The sequence below is a fragment of the Bos mutus genome, chromosome 7 (assembly GCF_027580195.1).
Source record: "Bos mutus isolate GX-2022 chromosome 7, NWIPB_WYAK_1.1, whole genome shotgun sequence".
NCBI classification, from domain to species: Eukaryota; Metazoa; Chordata; class Mammalia; order Artiodactyla; family Bovidae; genus Bos; species Bos mutus.
In genome coordinates this window covers 64437349-64450785 of record NC_091623.1, presented here as the reverse complement: position 1 = coordinate 64450785, position 13437 = coordinate 64437349, and the positions used below count along the sequence as shown (strand labels likewise).

At 36.1% G+C, this 13437-nt stretch overlaps 1 protein-coding gene across 1 annotated transcript in view; it reads left to right on the top strand.

The window, feature by feature from the left end:
- ADAMTS19 (ADAM metallopeptidase with thrombospondin type 1 motif 19) overlaps positions 1–13437 on the top strand; it is a 270596-nt gene that overhangs the window by 80251 nt on the left and 176908 nt on the right. The window lies entirely within an intron of this gene.

The following is a 13437-nucleotide window of genomic DNA, read 5'->3' as shown; positions in this document are numbered from 1 at the left end:
ATATACGTATATGATATATAAATATATAGAACTTTAAGACTAAGAAAGATAATCAAAGAAACATGACCTGTGTTTACCCAAACAGTAGCTGATAATCTTGGAGTTGACTGTTTGACCTCTGTTTGTCTCATTATGATGAGGCTAATAGTACAGAGAGAAGAATATAAGACATCTTCTATAACATCTAACATAAAGTGACCATTCAATAATTTTCCAAGCATAAATAATTGTATAAAATCCTGTGCAAACTTTTATTAATGTGGAAGATATACTATCAGAAATATCTTTTATTCTAGTATTATATAATAAATGTTTTTAATTGCTAGTTGGTCAGCCCATGGTTATTATTACATTCCTCATTATCTTAGACACAGTTGGGAATCATTTGCTGTGGCTGACAGTATTGTCGAGTGACAAAACAGTTTTATGGGGTTAGTGTGATATACTCGATATTACCTGTAGTAATTTTCTGAACATGTTACAGTTTAAATTTAAATGAGAAAATAATATGTAAAATTCCTGACACCTAGGAATTCTGAAACAAGTATCAGTTCCTTTTTCTTCTTTTGGCTGTTTATATCTAGTGAAAGTTTATTTAATAATTTACACTTTACATTTCTATAGGATGAATGAAATACTGAAACATATAGTGTTTTATATGTTTGAAAGACTATAAGTCTACCTTATATACTAAAGCTATTGGATTTTTACTACATTATTTATTATTTATTTAAATTTAATTTTTATTTTATGTTAGAGTATAGTTGATTTACAATATTGTGTTAGTTTCAGGTGTACACTCTGCTGTTATTTTCAGCAGTGATTCATTTATACATATACATATATCTCTTGTTTTCCAGATTATTTTCCTATGTAGGTTTACAGAATATTAAGTAGAGTTTCCTGTGCTATACAATATATACATATATATTTATGCTATACATATATTTATGTGTAATAGTATGGATATGTTAATCCCAACCTGCTAATTTATCCCTGCCGACCTTTCTTTTTTGGTAATGATAAGTTTGTTTTTGAAGTCTGTAAGTCTGTTTCTGTTTTGTAAGTTCATTTATATCTTTTTTTTAGGTTCCACATATAATTGATATGATACAATATTTGTCTTTCATTGTCTGATTATGAAACTTCACTCTCTATGACAGTCTCTAGGTCCATCCATGTCTCTGCAAATGGCACAGTTTCATTCCTTTTTATGGTCGAGTATATTCCATAATATTCCAGTAATATACCATAATATTCCATAAGATATACATATCACATCTTTTTTATCCATTCCTCTGTTGATGGACATTTAGGTTGCTTCCATATCCTGGCTGTTGTAAATAGTGCTACAGTGAACACTGGAGTGCATGTATCTTTTTGAATTATACTTTTCTCTGGGTATATACCCAGGAGTATGATTGGTAAGTCATGTGGTATCTCTCTTTTTAGTTTTTTAAGGAACCTCCATACTGTTCTCTACAATGGCTGTATCAATTTACATTCTCACCAATGGTGTAAGAGGGTTCCATTTTCTCCACACCCTCTTGAATATTTTGTTGTTTGTAGACTTTTTGATGGTGGACATTCTTACTAGTTTGAGGAGGTACCTCATTGTAATTTTGATTTGCATTTCTCTACTGATTAGTGAGGTTGAGCATCTTTTCGTGTGTTTTTTGGCTGTCTGTGTATGTCTTCTTTGAATAAATGTCTGTTTAGACCTTTTGCCCATTTTTTGGATTTTTTTTAATATTTAGCTTCATGAACTATTTGTTTATTTTGGAAATTAATCCCTTGTCAGTCACATTGTTTGCAACTATTTTCTCTCATTCTGAGGGTTGTCGTTTTGTTTGTTTATGGTTTCCTTTGCTTTGCAAACATTTTTACATTTAGTTAGATCCTATTTGTTTATGTTTGTTTTTATTTTCATTACCCTAGGAGGTAGATCCAGAAAGATCTTGCAGCAATAGATGTCAAAGAGTGTTCTGCTTATGTGTTCCTCTAAGAACTATATATTATCCTGTCTTACATTTAAGTCTTTAATCCACTATGAAGTTTATTTTTATGTATGGTATTAGACAGTGTTCTAATTTCATTCTTTTACATGTAGCTATCCAGTTTTATCAGGATCACTTAATAAATAAACTGTATTTTCTCCATTGTATATTCTTGCCTCCTTTATTGTAGATTAATTGACCAAAGGTGTGAACGTTTGTTTGGGGGCTTTCTATCTTGTTCCATTGATCTATATATCTGTCTTTGTGAGAGATCATACTGTTTTGATGATTGTAGCTTTGTAGTATAGTCTACAGTGAGGGAGCCTGATTCCTCCAGCTCTGTTTTTTCTTTCTCAAGATTGCTTTGGCTATTCAGGGTCTTTTATGTTTTGATACAAATTTGAAGATTTTTTTTGTCCTAGATCTGCAAAAAAAAAATGCCATTTGTAATTTGATAGGAATTACATTGAAGCTGTAGCTTATCTTGGGTAATATAATCATTTTGACAATATTGATTCTGCTAATCTAGGAACATGGTATATCTTTCTGTTTGTGTCGTCTTATATTTCTTTCATCAGTATCTTAGAGTTTTCTGAGTACACTTCTTTTGTGTCTCTAGGTAGGTTTATTCCTAAGTATTTTATTCTTTTTTGATGTGATGGTAAATAGGATAATTTATCTATTAAATCCTTAATTTCTCTTTCTGACCTTTCATTGTTAGTGTATAGAAATGCAACAGATTTCTATGTATTAAGCTAACAGGAAGCTAACACACTCATATTTGGTCTGTATCATTTGGAAGGAGAAACAGACATACTGTTTTATTGCATAGAAGTATCCTAATTTATGTGACGACTCTATATTTTTATAGCTTTCTGAATTTTCACAAAAAAGTGTATTAACATCTTTATCTATATATGATTGTAAACAAGTGCTAGTATTTGTTTAGAATAATTACAGTGTACTGGCTCTTGTGCTTAGAAATAAAATCTTTCATTATTGTCAAAGTGAAATTGAAAGTGAAAGTCACTCAGTTGTGTTCAACTCTTTGCGATCCCATGGAATGTACAGTCCGTGGAATTCTCTAGGCAAGAATGCTGGAAAGGGTAGCTATTCCCTTCTCCAGGGGAATCTTCTCAACTCGGGGATTGAACCCAGGTCTCCTGCCTTGCAGGAGGATTCTTTACCAGCTGAGCCACCAGGGAAGCCCAAGAATACTGGAGTGGCTAAGTCTATCCCTTCTCCAGGGGATCTTTCTGACCCAGGAATTGAACTGAGTTCTCCTGCATTGCAGGTGGATTCTTCACTAGCTGAGCAACTAGCAGAGCCCATTTTCATTATTGTCAAATTTTGCTCATAAAATGCAATTGAACTACTTGCTTACACATAGGCTAGTATAACATATTAAAAGAATAAATCAAAAGTAGTCATATCTGGGATTTGTGAGAATATTCTAGATAATATTCTACAGTAATATTTGTGTTTTTTCAAAATTTTTAATTGCAGGATAATTGCTTTACAGTATTTTGTTGGTTTCTGCTGTGCATCAACATGAATCAGCCATAGGTGTACATATGCCCCTCCCTCTTGAACCTTCCTCCCACCTCCCACCCAATTCCAACCCTGTTCATTGTCACAGAGTTCCTAATTTGAACTCCCTGCATCTTACAGCAAATTTCCACTGGCTATCTGTTTTTACATTATATGTTTCCATGCTATTCTCTCAATTCGTCCCACCCTCTTCTTCCCCAGCTGTGTCCACAAGTCTTTTCTCTGTGTCTGCATCTCCACTATTGCCCTGCAAACAGGCTCATCAGTACTATCTTTCTAGATTCCATGTACACGCGTTAATATATGATATTTTTCTCTTTCTGACTTACTTCACTCTGTATAACAGGCTCTAGGTTCATCCTGCTCATTAGAACTGAAAACCTGTTTTTTATAATCTCAGTTTGCTGGCTCAAGTCAGTTGTAAAATAATTATTTGTCCTCAGATTTTCAAAACTTGAACTACTAGCAAAGGACTAAATATGTACTCTGTAGGCCCAAACCATGGTTTTTAAAGATAAGACAAAATAAAGGATTGTTCTTTCTAATGTATCATCATCAATGAAAACTAAAGCTTCACTTGCTAAAAAGCATTTCTACTCAAAACCTGATGGAAAAACTTTTTTGGGAGACAAGATTTGCTGTAGTTTTGCTAAGCCATTTCATGTTTCATGGAAAAAAAGATTTTTGTGCACTTCCTAAACCCTCTAGCAGAAGTGTTGATCAGTTTTGTACCCCTTGATAAATAGAGCCTAGAATGGGGCTTAGCAGATTGCTTCTGTTTTTTGGAAAGCGACAGGTATAAAAATCTAGTTGGAAAAAAAAAAAAAAACCTGTCAAATGATATATGCATATAACATATTGATAGATACTGATATAATTTTGCCTTTACTTTCCTGTGGGGCTAAAGTTTATTTGGAGGATCACTTTTCTCTGTATTACTGCTTCCAGTGCCCTGAAAAAGTGAAGTGAAAGTGAAAGTCTCTCAGTTGTGTCTGATTCATTGCAACCCCATGGACTGTAGTCCATGGAATTTTCCAGGCCAGAATACTGGAGTGGGTAGCCTTTCCCTTCTCTAGGGGATCTTCCCAACCCAGGGATACAACCCAGGTCTCCCATATTGCAGGCGGATTCTTTACCAGCTGAGCCACAAGGGAAGCCCTCCAGTGCCCTAGTAGTAAAAATTAGCCCAATGTAAGGAAAGGTTTACTTCTCTAAGTGACCTTCCACCATTGATTAGGAAAGTCTAAATGAATGGTTTGAGTTATCGAGGAAGAAAAAAATCCCTTTTTAGTAGGTATAATCATACAGATAACCAGATCTTTAGCTTTGTAAAGAAAGAAAGAAAGTGAAGTCGCTCAGTCGTCCAATTCTTTGAGACCCCATGGACTGTAGCCTACCAGGCTCCTCCATCCATGGGATTCTCCAGGCAAGAATACTGGAGTGGGTTGCCATTTCCTTCTCCAGGGGATCTTCCCGACCCAGAGATCAAACCTGGGTCTCCCACATTGCAGGCAGATGCTTTACCCTCTGAGCCACCAGGAAAGTGAAGTTATAAAAAATAAGATAAAATTTTTAATCTCTGTGTATTCCATGGTCTTATCCATATTTTACAAACTGAACTCATAAACAGCCTGCTGCTGCTAAGTTGCTTCAGTTGTGTCCGACTCTGTGCAACCCCATAGACGGCAGCCCACCAGGCTCCCCCGTCCCTGGGATTCTCCAGGCAAGAACACTGGAGTGGGTTGCCATTTCCTTCTCCAATGCATGAAAGAGAAAAGTGAAAGTGAAGTCGCTCAGTCATGTCCAACTCTTAGTGACACTATGGACTGCAGCCTACCAGGCTCCTCCATCCATGGGATTTTCCAGACAAGAGTACTGGAGTGGGGTGCCATTGCCTTCTCCCATAAACAGCCTAGTATCTTGCAAATGCTCATCTTAGGTCATCATTAAATGTTGTATGTTATGTGAGCACATTTACAGGAAGAGATAATAGCTCAGTTATTAATTTTGGTTTCAACTCAAGTAAATAATGTATGTATCAGTCCAAACCTATCTGCAGTCATTTATTTGTTAAATTGTTCTGTGTGACACAATGAAGTAAATAGTTTAAAGCTGACCTAGTTCTATGGGTTCATAGTAACAAAAACACAAAACATTTTATCCCAACTATCAATTCCATGATTTCTTAGTGTAATTTTCACATTTCTCTTTGAAATTATAGAGAAGAGACAAGTCTTTATATCTTGAAAATACTCTTTAATTTAGCATTTAATTTTAATAATGATACTTTTGTTTTTCAGTATTTACTAAAATGCTTTTGGTACAATACTTCCAAAAGTTAGTTTCAAAATAATGCCATTGGCTAGTAAGATAGAAGGGGTAATAAAATAGAGACATGGCAGAAATACATTAATTTCATACAAATCATAGAATAATTTTTGAATGAATCATTTATAGGTATATCCCAAGGCACTATAAAATTCTACAATGAGACTTATTCTCAGATGAATCTTCACTCTTGGAAATTAAAGGCTACATTTCATTTTTTTCAATATAAATCAGAACTTAAGCAGGATTTATTGACCTTCCCAGTTGCCAAAGTCTAATAGTATCATTTCCATAAACTCACATAATGAAACTCTGTGATGCAGACTTCAGGCACACAGAGCCAACATGAGCCAAAAATGAGAGAATTCAAATCCACTTGATCACAGGTCCAGGCAGCAAACACATCTCTGTCCCCCTTACCCCTCACAATCTTTGAATATTATGAAATTGGGATTACATTATTTTGATCCCCTGAAAAGCAGTGTACAGTTGAAGAAGATTAAGAATTACAGTCTGATCTGAAGTTTTTAGAATGCTGTTGATGATTTGTCTTTCAATGGTACTAAAAGATATTTCCAGGCCTTTAGGATATAAGACCTTGAATTTTTTGGGAAAAAAAAAATGTGCTCTATTCATTTGTTTGCTGACTGAACGGAAATTGGCTGTGTGATAGACTCTTAAGTGCCCTTGACAATAAGCAGTGCATTTCTCATAGTTTTATCATGTTGTTTAGTTACAGATGAAGTCCCTTGTTTCACATTATGTAAATCAAAGTCATCTTGAAGCCTTATGCATTATGATATGTACATTTAGAAAAAGCACATAAAATATCTTTCCCTCTACATCTGAATATACTTTATGCTCCATGATTCTTGGCCCTAAGGTAAAGATTTGATTTCATGTGATTCTTTAATTTTCTGGATTGCCATATTGTTCAGTATCATCTGTTTTGGGTGTTTCTCTCTCCATTTGTTTTCTGGCAAAGGCAGTTGCAAAATAGGACTATCTCGTATTTATTACAGTTCCCCAGGCTTCTTCCTCACTGATCCTAGGCCCTTTACACATTACAGAGGTGATTTTATATCATTCTCTTCTTTGCTTTCAGTGCAGAAGCCTTTTTGAAATTTAACTTCTTATTTCTCTTCCCAAGTGCTTGGCATGTGAGAAGCACATAATGAATCCTGTTGTATAGGCTGTGCACTGCACAACAGTACAGGGAGTCATTTACATTGTTGTGTATGTAAAGGAGGCATTAGAAGTAAGCAGTGCACAACCTCTACAACTAGGCACGGTGTCCTTGTGATAAATTTGATTTCTAGATCATCCGTGTCTGGTCTTTTACTTGTTACAAGAATGTCAGCAGACCTTTTTCATTCCTCTTCATCTGTAATTATATTCCATCTCTGGATATGTTGTACCATCAGGAGGTATATTTTTATATATCATTTGGGGTTGGTTTTGAGTCACAGAATCCGGTGTGGACCAAGTTGAACACAAGAGGAGGTTCTTTTGGATTCTTTTTGATACATGGAGAAGATTCTGTGTAGTATTCAGAACTAAAGGAAGAACAAAAGAACCAAACATCAAGAAAAATGGTGAAGAGGAAAACTCGAAGTATCTGCCTGCGTTTGAATGATCCAGGGCCATTCAGGTTCTCTTACTATACTGTCTACTTCAGATCCTCTGAAAAAGCAGTTTTGAGTTGAAGGGGGGTGTCATGTGTGTAAATTTTGTTATTTAAAGTCAGTGACCACTGTTTATAATAGCCAGGACAGGGAAGCAACCTAGATGTCCTTTGGCAGATGAATGGATAAGAAAGCTGTGGTACATGTACACAATGAAATATTACTCAGCTATTGAAAATAATGCATTTACATCAGTTCTAATGAGGTAGATGAAACTGGAGCCTATTATACAGAGTGACGTAAGTCAGAAAGAAAAACACAAATACAGTATATTAATGCATATATATGGAATTTAGAAAAGATGCTTAATGATGACCCTGTATGCGAGTCAGCAAAAGAGACACAGATGTAAAGACGAGACAGCAAAAGAGACACTGATGTATAGAACAGTCTTATGGACTCTGTGGGAGAGGGAGAGGGTGGGAAGATTTGGGAGAATGGCATTGAAACATGTAAAATATCATGTAGGAAATGAGTTGCCAGTCCAGGTTCGATGCACGATGCTGGATGCTTGGGGCTGGTGCACTGGGACGGCCCAGAGGGATGGTATGGGGAGGGAGGAAGGAGGAGGGGGAGGGAGGAGGGAGGAGGGTTCGGGATGGGGAACACATGTATACCTGTGATGGATTCATTTTGATATTTGGCAAAACTAATACAATTATGTAAAGTTTAAAAATAAAATAAAATTAGAAAAAAAAAAAAAGAATAGTCTTTTGGATTCTGTGGGAGAAGGTGAGAGTGGGATGATTTGAGAGAATGTCATTGAAACATGTATATTACGATATGTGAAATGGATCACCAGTCCAGGTTCGATGCATGAGACAGGGTGCTCAGGGCCGGTGCACTGGGATGACCCTAAGGGATGGGATGGGGAGGGAGGTGGGAGGGGGTTCAGGATGGGGACACATGTACACCCATGGCGGATTCATGTCAATGTATGGCAAAAACTGCTACAATATTGTAAAGTAATTAACCTCCAATTAAAATAAATAAATTAAAAAAAAAAAGATCTATGAACCAGAAAATAAATAAATAAAGTCAGTGACCAGGAAATATGACATATTTGAAGGTAGCTTCCTGGTGGAAAGGTGCTAGGGGTTGGGAATAGTTAAGGTTAGGTACTAGAGTGGCTGTCAAAGAATCAAAGTTTTTTTTTTTTTTTTTTTTTAAACAATTTGGTTATAACTAACAGCAGTCTTGTTTTGCCCAGATTCTTAAGGTTTTCAGTTTTGTACCTTGAATATTCAAGGCAGTGCCATCCATTAGTTTAACTTGAAAGTTTAGGCTAGGATAACTTGAGTGGTTACATTTATGGGATAAAATTTGAGTGCATCTTTGCTCATTTTTCTAGAGCTGTTCTAATTTTGGCATGTATTTTCAGAAAGATAATTTTTTTACTAAAATGGCATAAATTTTAAGACCCATCTGTGCTGATGGGCAATTTGATTGTTTCAATTAAATTTCTCTCTCTCTTTTTTTTTTTTTTTTGGCTATTTCCTTTCATTCAGTTGGGACAGAACATTTTTAAGGCATATGCAATTTCCTCTAAAGTCAGGAACAAGACAAGGGTGCCCACTTTCACTATTACTATTCAACATAGTTTTGGAAGTTTTGGCCACAGCAATCAGAGCAGAAAAAGAAATAAAAGGAATCCAAATTGGAAAAGAAGAAGTAAAACTCTCACTGTTTGCAGATGACATGATCCTCTACATAGAAAACCCTAAAGACTCCACCAGAAAATTACTAGAACTAATCAATGATTATAGTAAAGTTGCAGGATATAAAATCAACACACAGAAATCCCTTGCATTCCTATACAGTAATAATGAGAAAACAGAAAGAGAAATTAAGGAAACAATTCCATTCACCATTGCAATGGAAAGAATAAAATACTTAGGAATATATCTACCTAAAGAAACTAAAGACCTATATATAGAAAACTATAAAACACTGGTGAAAGAAATCAAAGAGGACACTAATAGATGGAGAAATATACCATGTTCATAGATTGGAAGAATCAATATAGTGAAAATGAGTATACTACCCAAAGCAATTTATAGATTCAATCAATCCCTATCAAGCTACCAACAGTATTCTTCACAGAGCTAGAACAAATAATTTCACAATTTGTATGGAAATACAAAAAACCTCGAATAGCCAAAGCTATCTTGAGAAAGAAGAATGGAACTGGAGGAATCAACCTACCTGACTTCAGGCTCTACTACAAAGCCACAATCATCAAGACAGTATGGTACTGGCACAAAGACAGAAATATAGATCAATGGAACAAAATAGAAAGCCCAGAGATAAATCCACACACATATGGACACCTTATCTTTGACAAAGGAGGCAAGAATATACAATGGATTAAAGACAATCTCTTTAATAAGTGGTGCTGGGAAAACTGGTCAACTACTTGTAAAAGAATGAAACTAGAGCACTCTCTAACACCATACACAAAAATAAACTCAAAATGGATTAAAGATCTAAATATAAGACCAGAAACTATAAAACTCCTAGAGGAGAACATAGGCAAAACACTCTCCGACATTCATCACAGCAGGATCCTCTATGACCCACCTCCCAGAATATTGGAAATAAAAGCAAAAATAAACAAATGGGACCTAATTAACCTTAAAAGCTTCTGCACATCAAAGAAAACTATAAGCAAGGTGAAAAGACAGCCTTCAGAATGGGAGAAAATAATAGCAAATGAAGCAACTGACAAACAACTAATCTCAAAAATATACAAGCAACTCCTACAGCTCAATTCCAGAAAAATAAATGACCCAATCAAAAAATGGGCCAAAGAACTAAATAGACATTTCTCCAAAGAAGACATACAGATGGCTAACAAACACATGAAAAGATGCTCAACATCACTCATTATCAGAGAAATGCAAATCAAAACCACTATGAGGTACCATTTCACACCAGTCAGAATGGCTGCGATCCAAAAGTCTACAAGTAATAAATGCTGGAGAGGGTGTGGAGAAAAGGGAACCCTCTTACACTGTTGGTGGGAATGCGAACTAGTACAGCCACTATGGAGAACAGTGTGGAGATTCCTTAAAGAACTGGAAATAAAACTGCCTTATGATCCAGCAATCCCACTGCTGGGCATACACACTGAGGAAACCAGAAGGGAAAGAGACACGTGTACCCCAATGTTCATCACAGCACTGTTTATAATAGCCAGGACATGGAAGCAACCTAGATGCCCATCAGCAGATGAATGGATAAGAAAGCAGTGGTACATATACACAATGGAGTATTACTCAGCCATTAAAAAGAATACATTTGAATCAGTTCTAATGAGGTGGATGAAACTGGAGCCTATTATACAGAGTGAAGTAAGCCAGAAAGAAAAACACCAATACAGTATACTAACGCATATATATGGAATTTAGAAAGATGGTAACAATAACCCTGTATACAAGACAGCAAAAGAGACACTGATGTATAGAACAGTCTTTTAGACTCTGTGGGAGAGGGAAAGGGTGGGATGATTTGGGAGAATGGCATTAAAATTCGTATAGTATCATATATGGAATGAGTTGCCAGTCCAGGTTCAATGCATGATACTGGATGCTTGGGGCTGGTGCACTGGGATGACCCAGAGGGATGGTATGGGGAGGGAGGAGGGAGGAGGGTTCAGGATGGGGAACACATATATACCTGTGGCAGATTCATTTCGATATTTGGCAAAACCAATACAATGTTGTAAAGTTTAAAAATAAAATTAAAAAATAATAGTAATTAAAAAAATAATTTAGAAAGTTATTATTTTTTATCTATGAAGTATATTGCAAGTGAAGATTACATTTAAATAAATTCAAATTTTATATGGATGAAATGATTAGCAAGCTTTGTGAAGTGATTGAATAATGAAAACTTATCCTTTTCCCAATGTTAAAAAAAAAGGCAAATGGTATTAATAGGATTATATATCTGTCATATATAAAGGAAAAAATTTTGTGTAGAGTGAATATTAACGTATCGAGTGGTAATGGCCAATTTTTAATTATCCATAATGAATTAACTAGTTTATCAATAGGTTTATCACAATAAAAGCAATACCATTTGAGAAAAACAGTAAGGTTTTTACAAATTAATGAAACATGTACTGTTTCTCTTGTTTAGAAATATACAATAAGCTGTAGATAGCATAATGTAACACTGCTGCTGCTGCTAAGTTGCTTCAGTCGTGTCCGACTCTTTGTGACCCCATAGACAGCAGCCCACCAGACTCCTCTGTCCCTGGGATTCTGCAGGCAAGAATACTGCAGTGGGTTGCCATTTCCTTCTCCAATGCATGCATGCATGCTAAGTTGCTTCAGTCATGTCCGACTCTGTCTTTCCAATGAATATTAAGGACTGATTTCCTTTAAGATGGACTGGTTGGATCTCCTTGCAGTCCAAGGGACTCTCAAGAGTCTTCTCTAACACCACAGTTCAAAAGCATCAATTCTTTGGTGCTCAGCTTTCTTTATAGTCCAACTCTGACATCCATACATGACTACTGGAAAAACCATAGCCCTGACTAGACAGACCTTTGTTCGCAAAGTAATGTCTCTGCTTTTGAATATGCAGTCTAGGTTGGTCATAGCTTTCCTTCCAAGGAGCAAGCATCTTTTAATTTCATGGCTGCAGTCACCATCTGCAGTGATTTTGGAGCCCCCCAAAATAAAGTCTGTCACTGTTTCCACTGTTTCTCCATCTATTTGCCATAAAGTGATGGGACCGGATGCCATGATCTTAGTTTTCTGAATGTTGAGCTTTAAGCCAACTTTTTCACTCTCCTCTTTCACCTTCATCAAGAGGCTTTTTAGTTCCTCTTCACTTTCTGCCATAAGGGTGGTGTCATCTGCATATCTGAGGTTATTGATATTTCTCCCAGCAATCTTGATTCCAGCTTGTGCTTCTTCCAGCCCAGCGTTTCTCATGATGTACTCTGAATAGAAATTAAATAAGCAGGGTGACAATATACAGCCTTGACATACTCCTTTTCCTATTTGGAACCAGTCTGTTGTTCCATGTCCAGTTCTAACTGTTGCTTCCTGACCTGCACACAGATTTCTTAAAGAGGCAGGTCAGGTGGTCTGGTATTTCCACCTCTTTCAGAATTTTCCACAGTTTGCTGTGATCCACACAGTTAAAGGCTTTGGCATAGTCAATAAAGCAGAAGTAGATGTTTTTCTGGAACTCTCTTGCTTTTTCGATGATCCAACAGATGTTGGCAATTTGATCTCTGGTTCCTCTGCCTTTTTAAAACCAGCTTGAACATCTGGAAGTTCACGGTTCACGTACCGTTGAAGCCTGGCTTGGAGAATTTTGAGCATTATTTTACTAGTGTGTGAGATGAATGCAGTTGTGCAGTAGTGAGCATTCTTTGGTATTGCCTTTCTTTGGGATTAGAATGAAAACTGCAAGTTGATGACAGACTTCTTTTTTATAAATGCTAGAATAAAAGGAAATATCTTCAGTGTGTTGAGGGCTGATAAAGTCAGCCTGTAGTTCTACAGTCACCATACTCTTCCACTGTGAATAAATGCAGACTAATGAGAATTAAGGAAACGGTCTGGGGCCGTTTAGTAGTATTCATAGGTCCTCACACTTAAAGAATTATAGTCTCTCTAGAAAGTAATGATACAAGATATTACTGGGAAAAGAAATTGCCAGATATATAGGTAAATCTAAACGAGCACTAATGGTTTAGAAAAAACTGTCTAACTTGAGATGTCAAAAATTGAAATGGAGTTAAAGGCATGCCTTGGAGATATTATAGATTTGGTTCCAGGCCACTGCAACAAAGCAAGCCACATGAGTATTTTGATTTCCCAGTGCACACAGAAATTATGTTTCTAGTAGTCTAT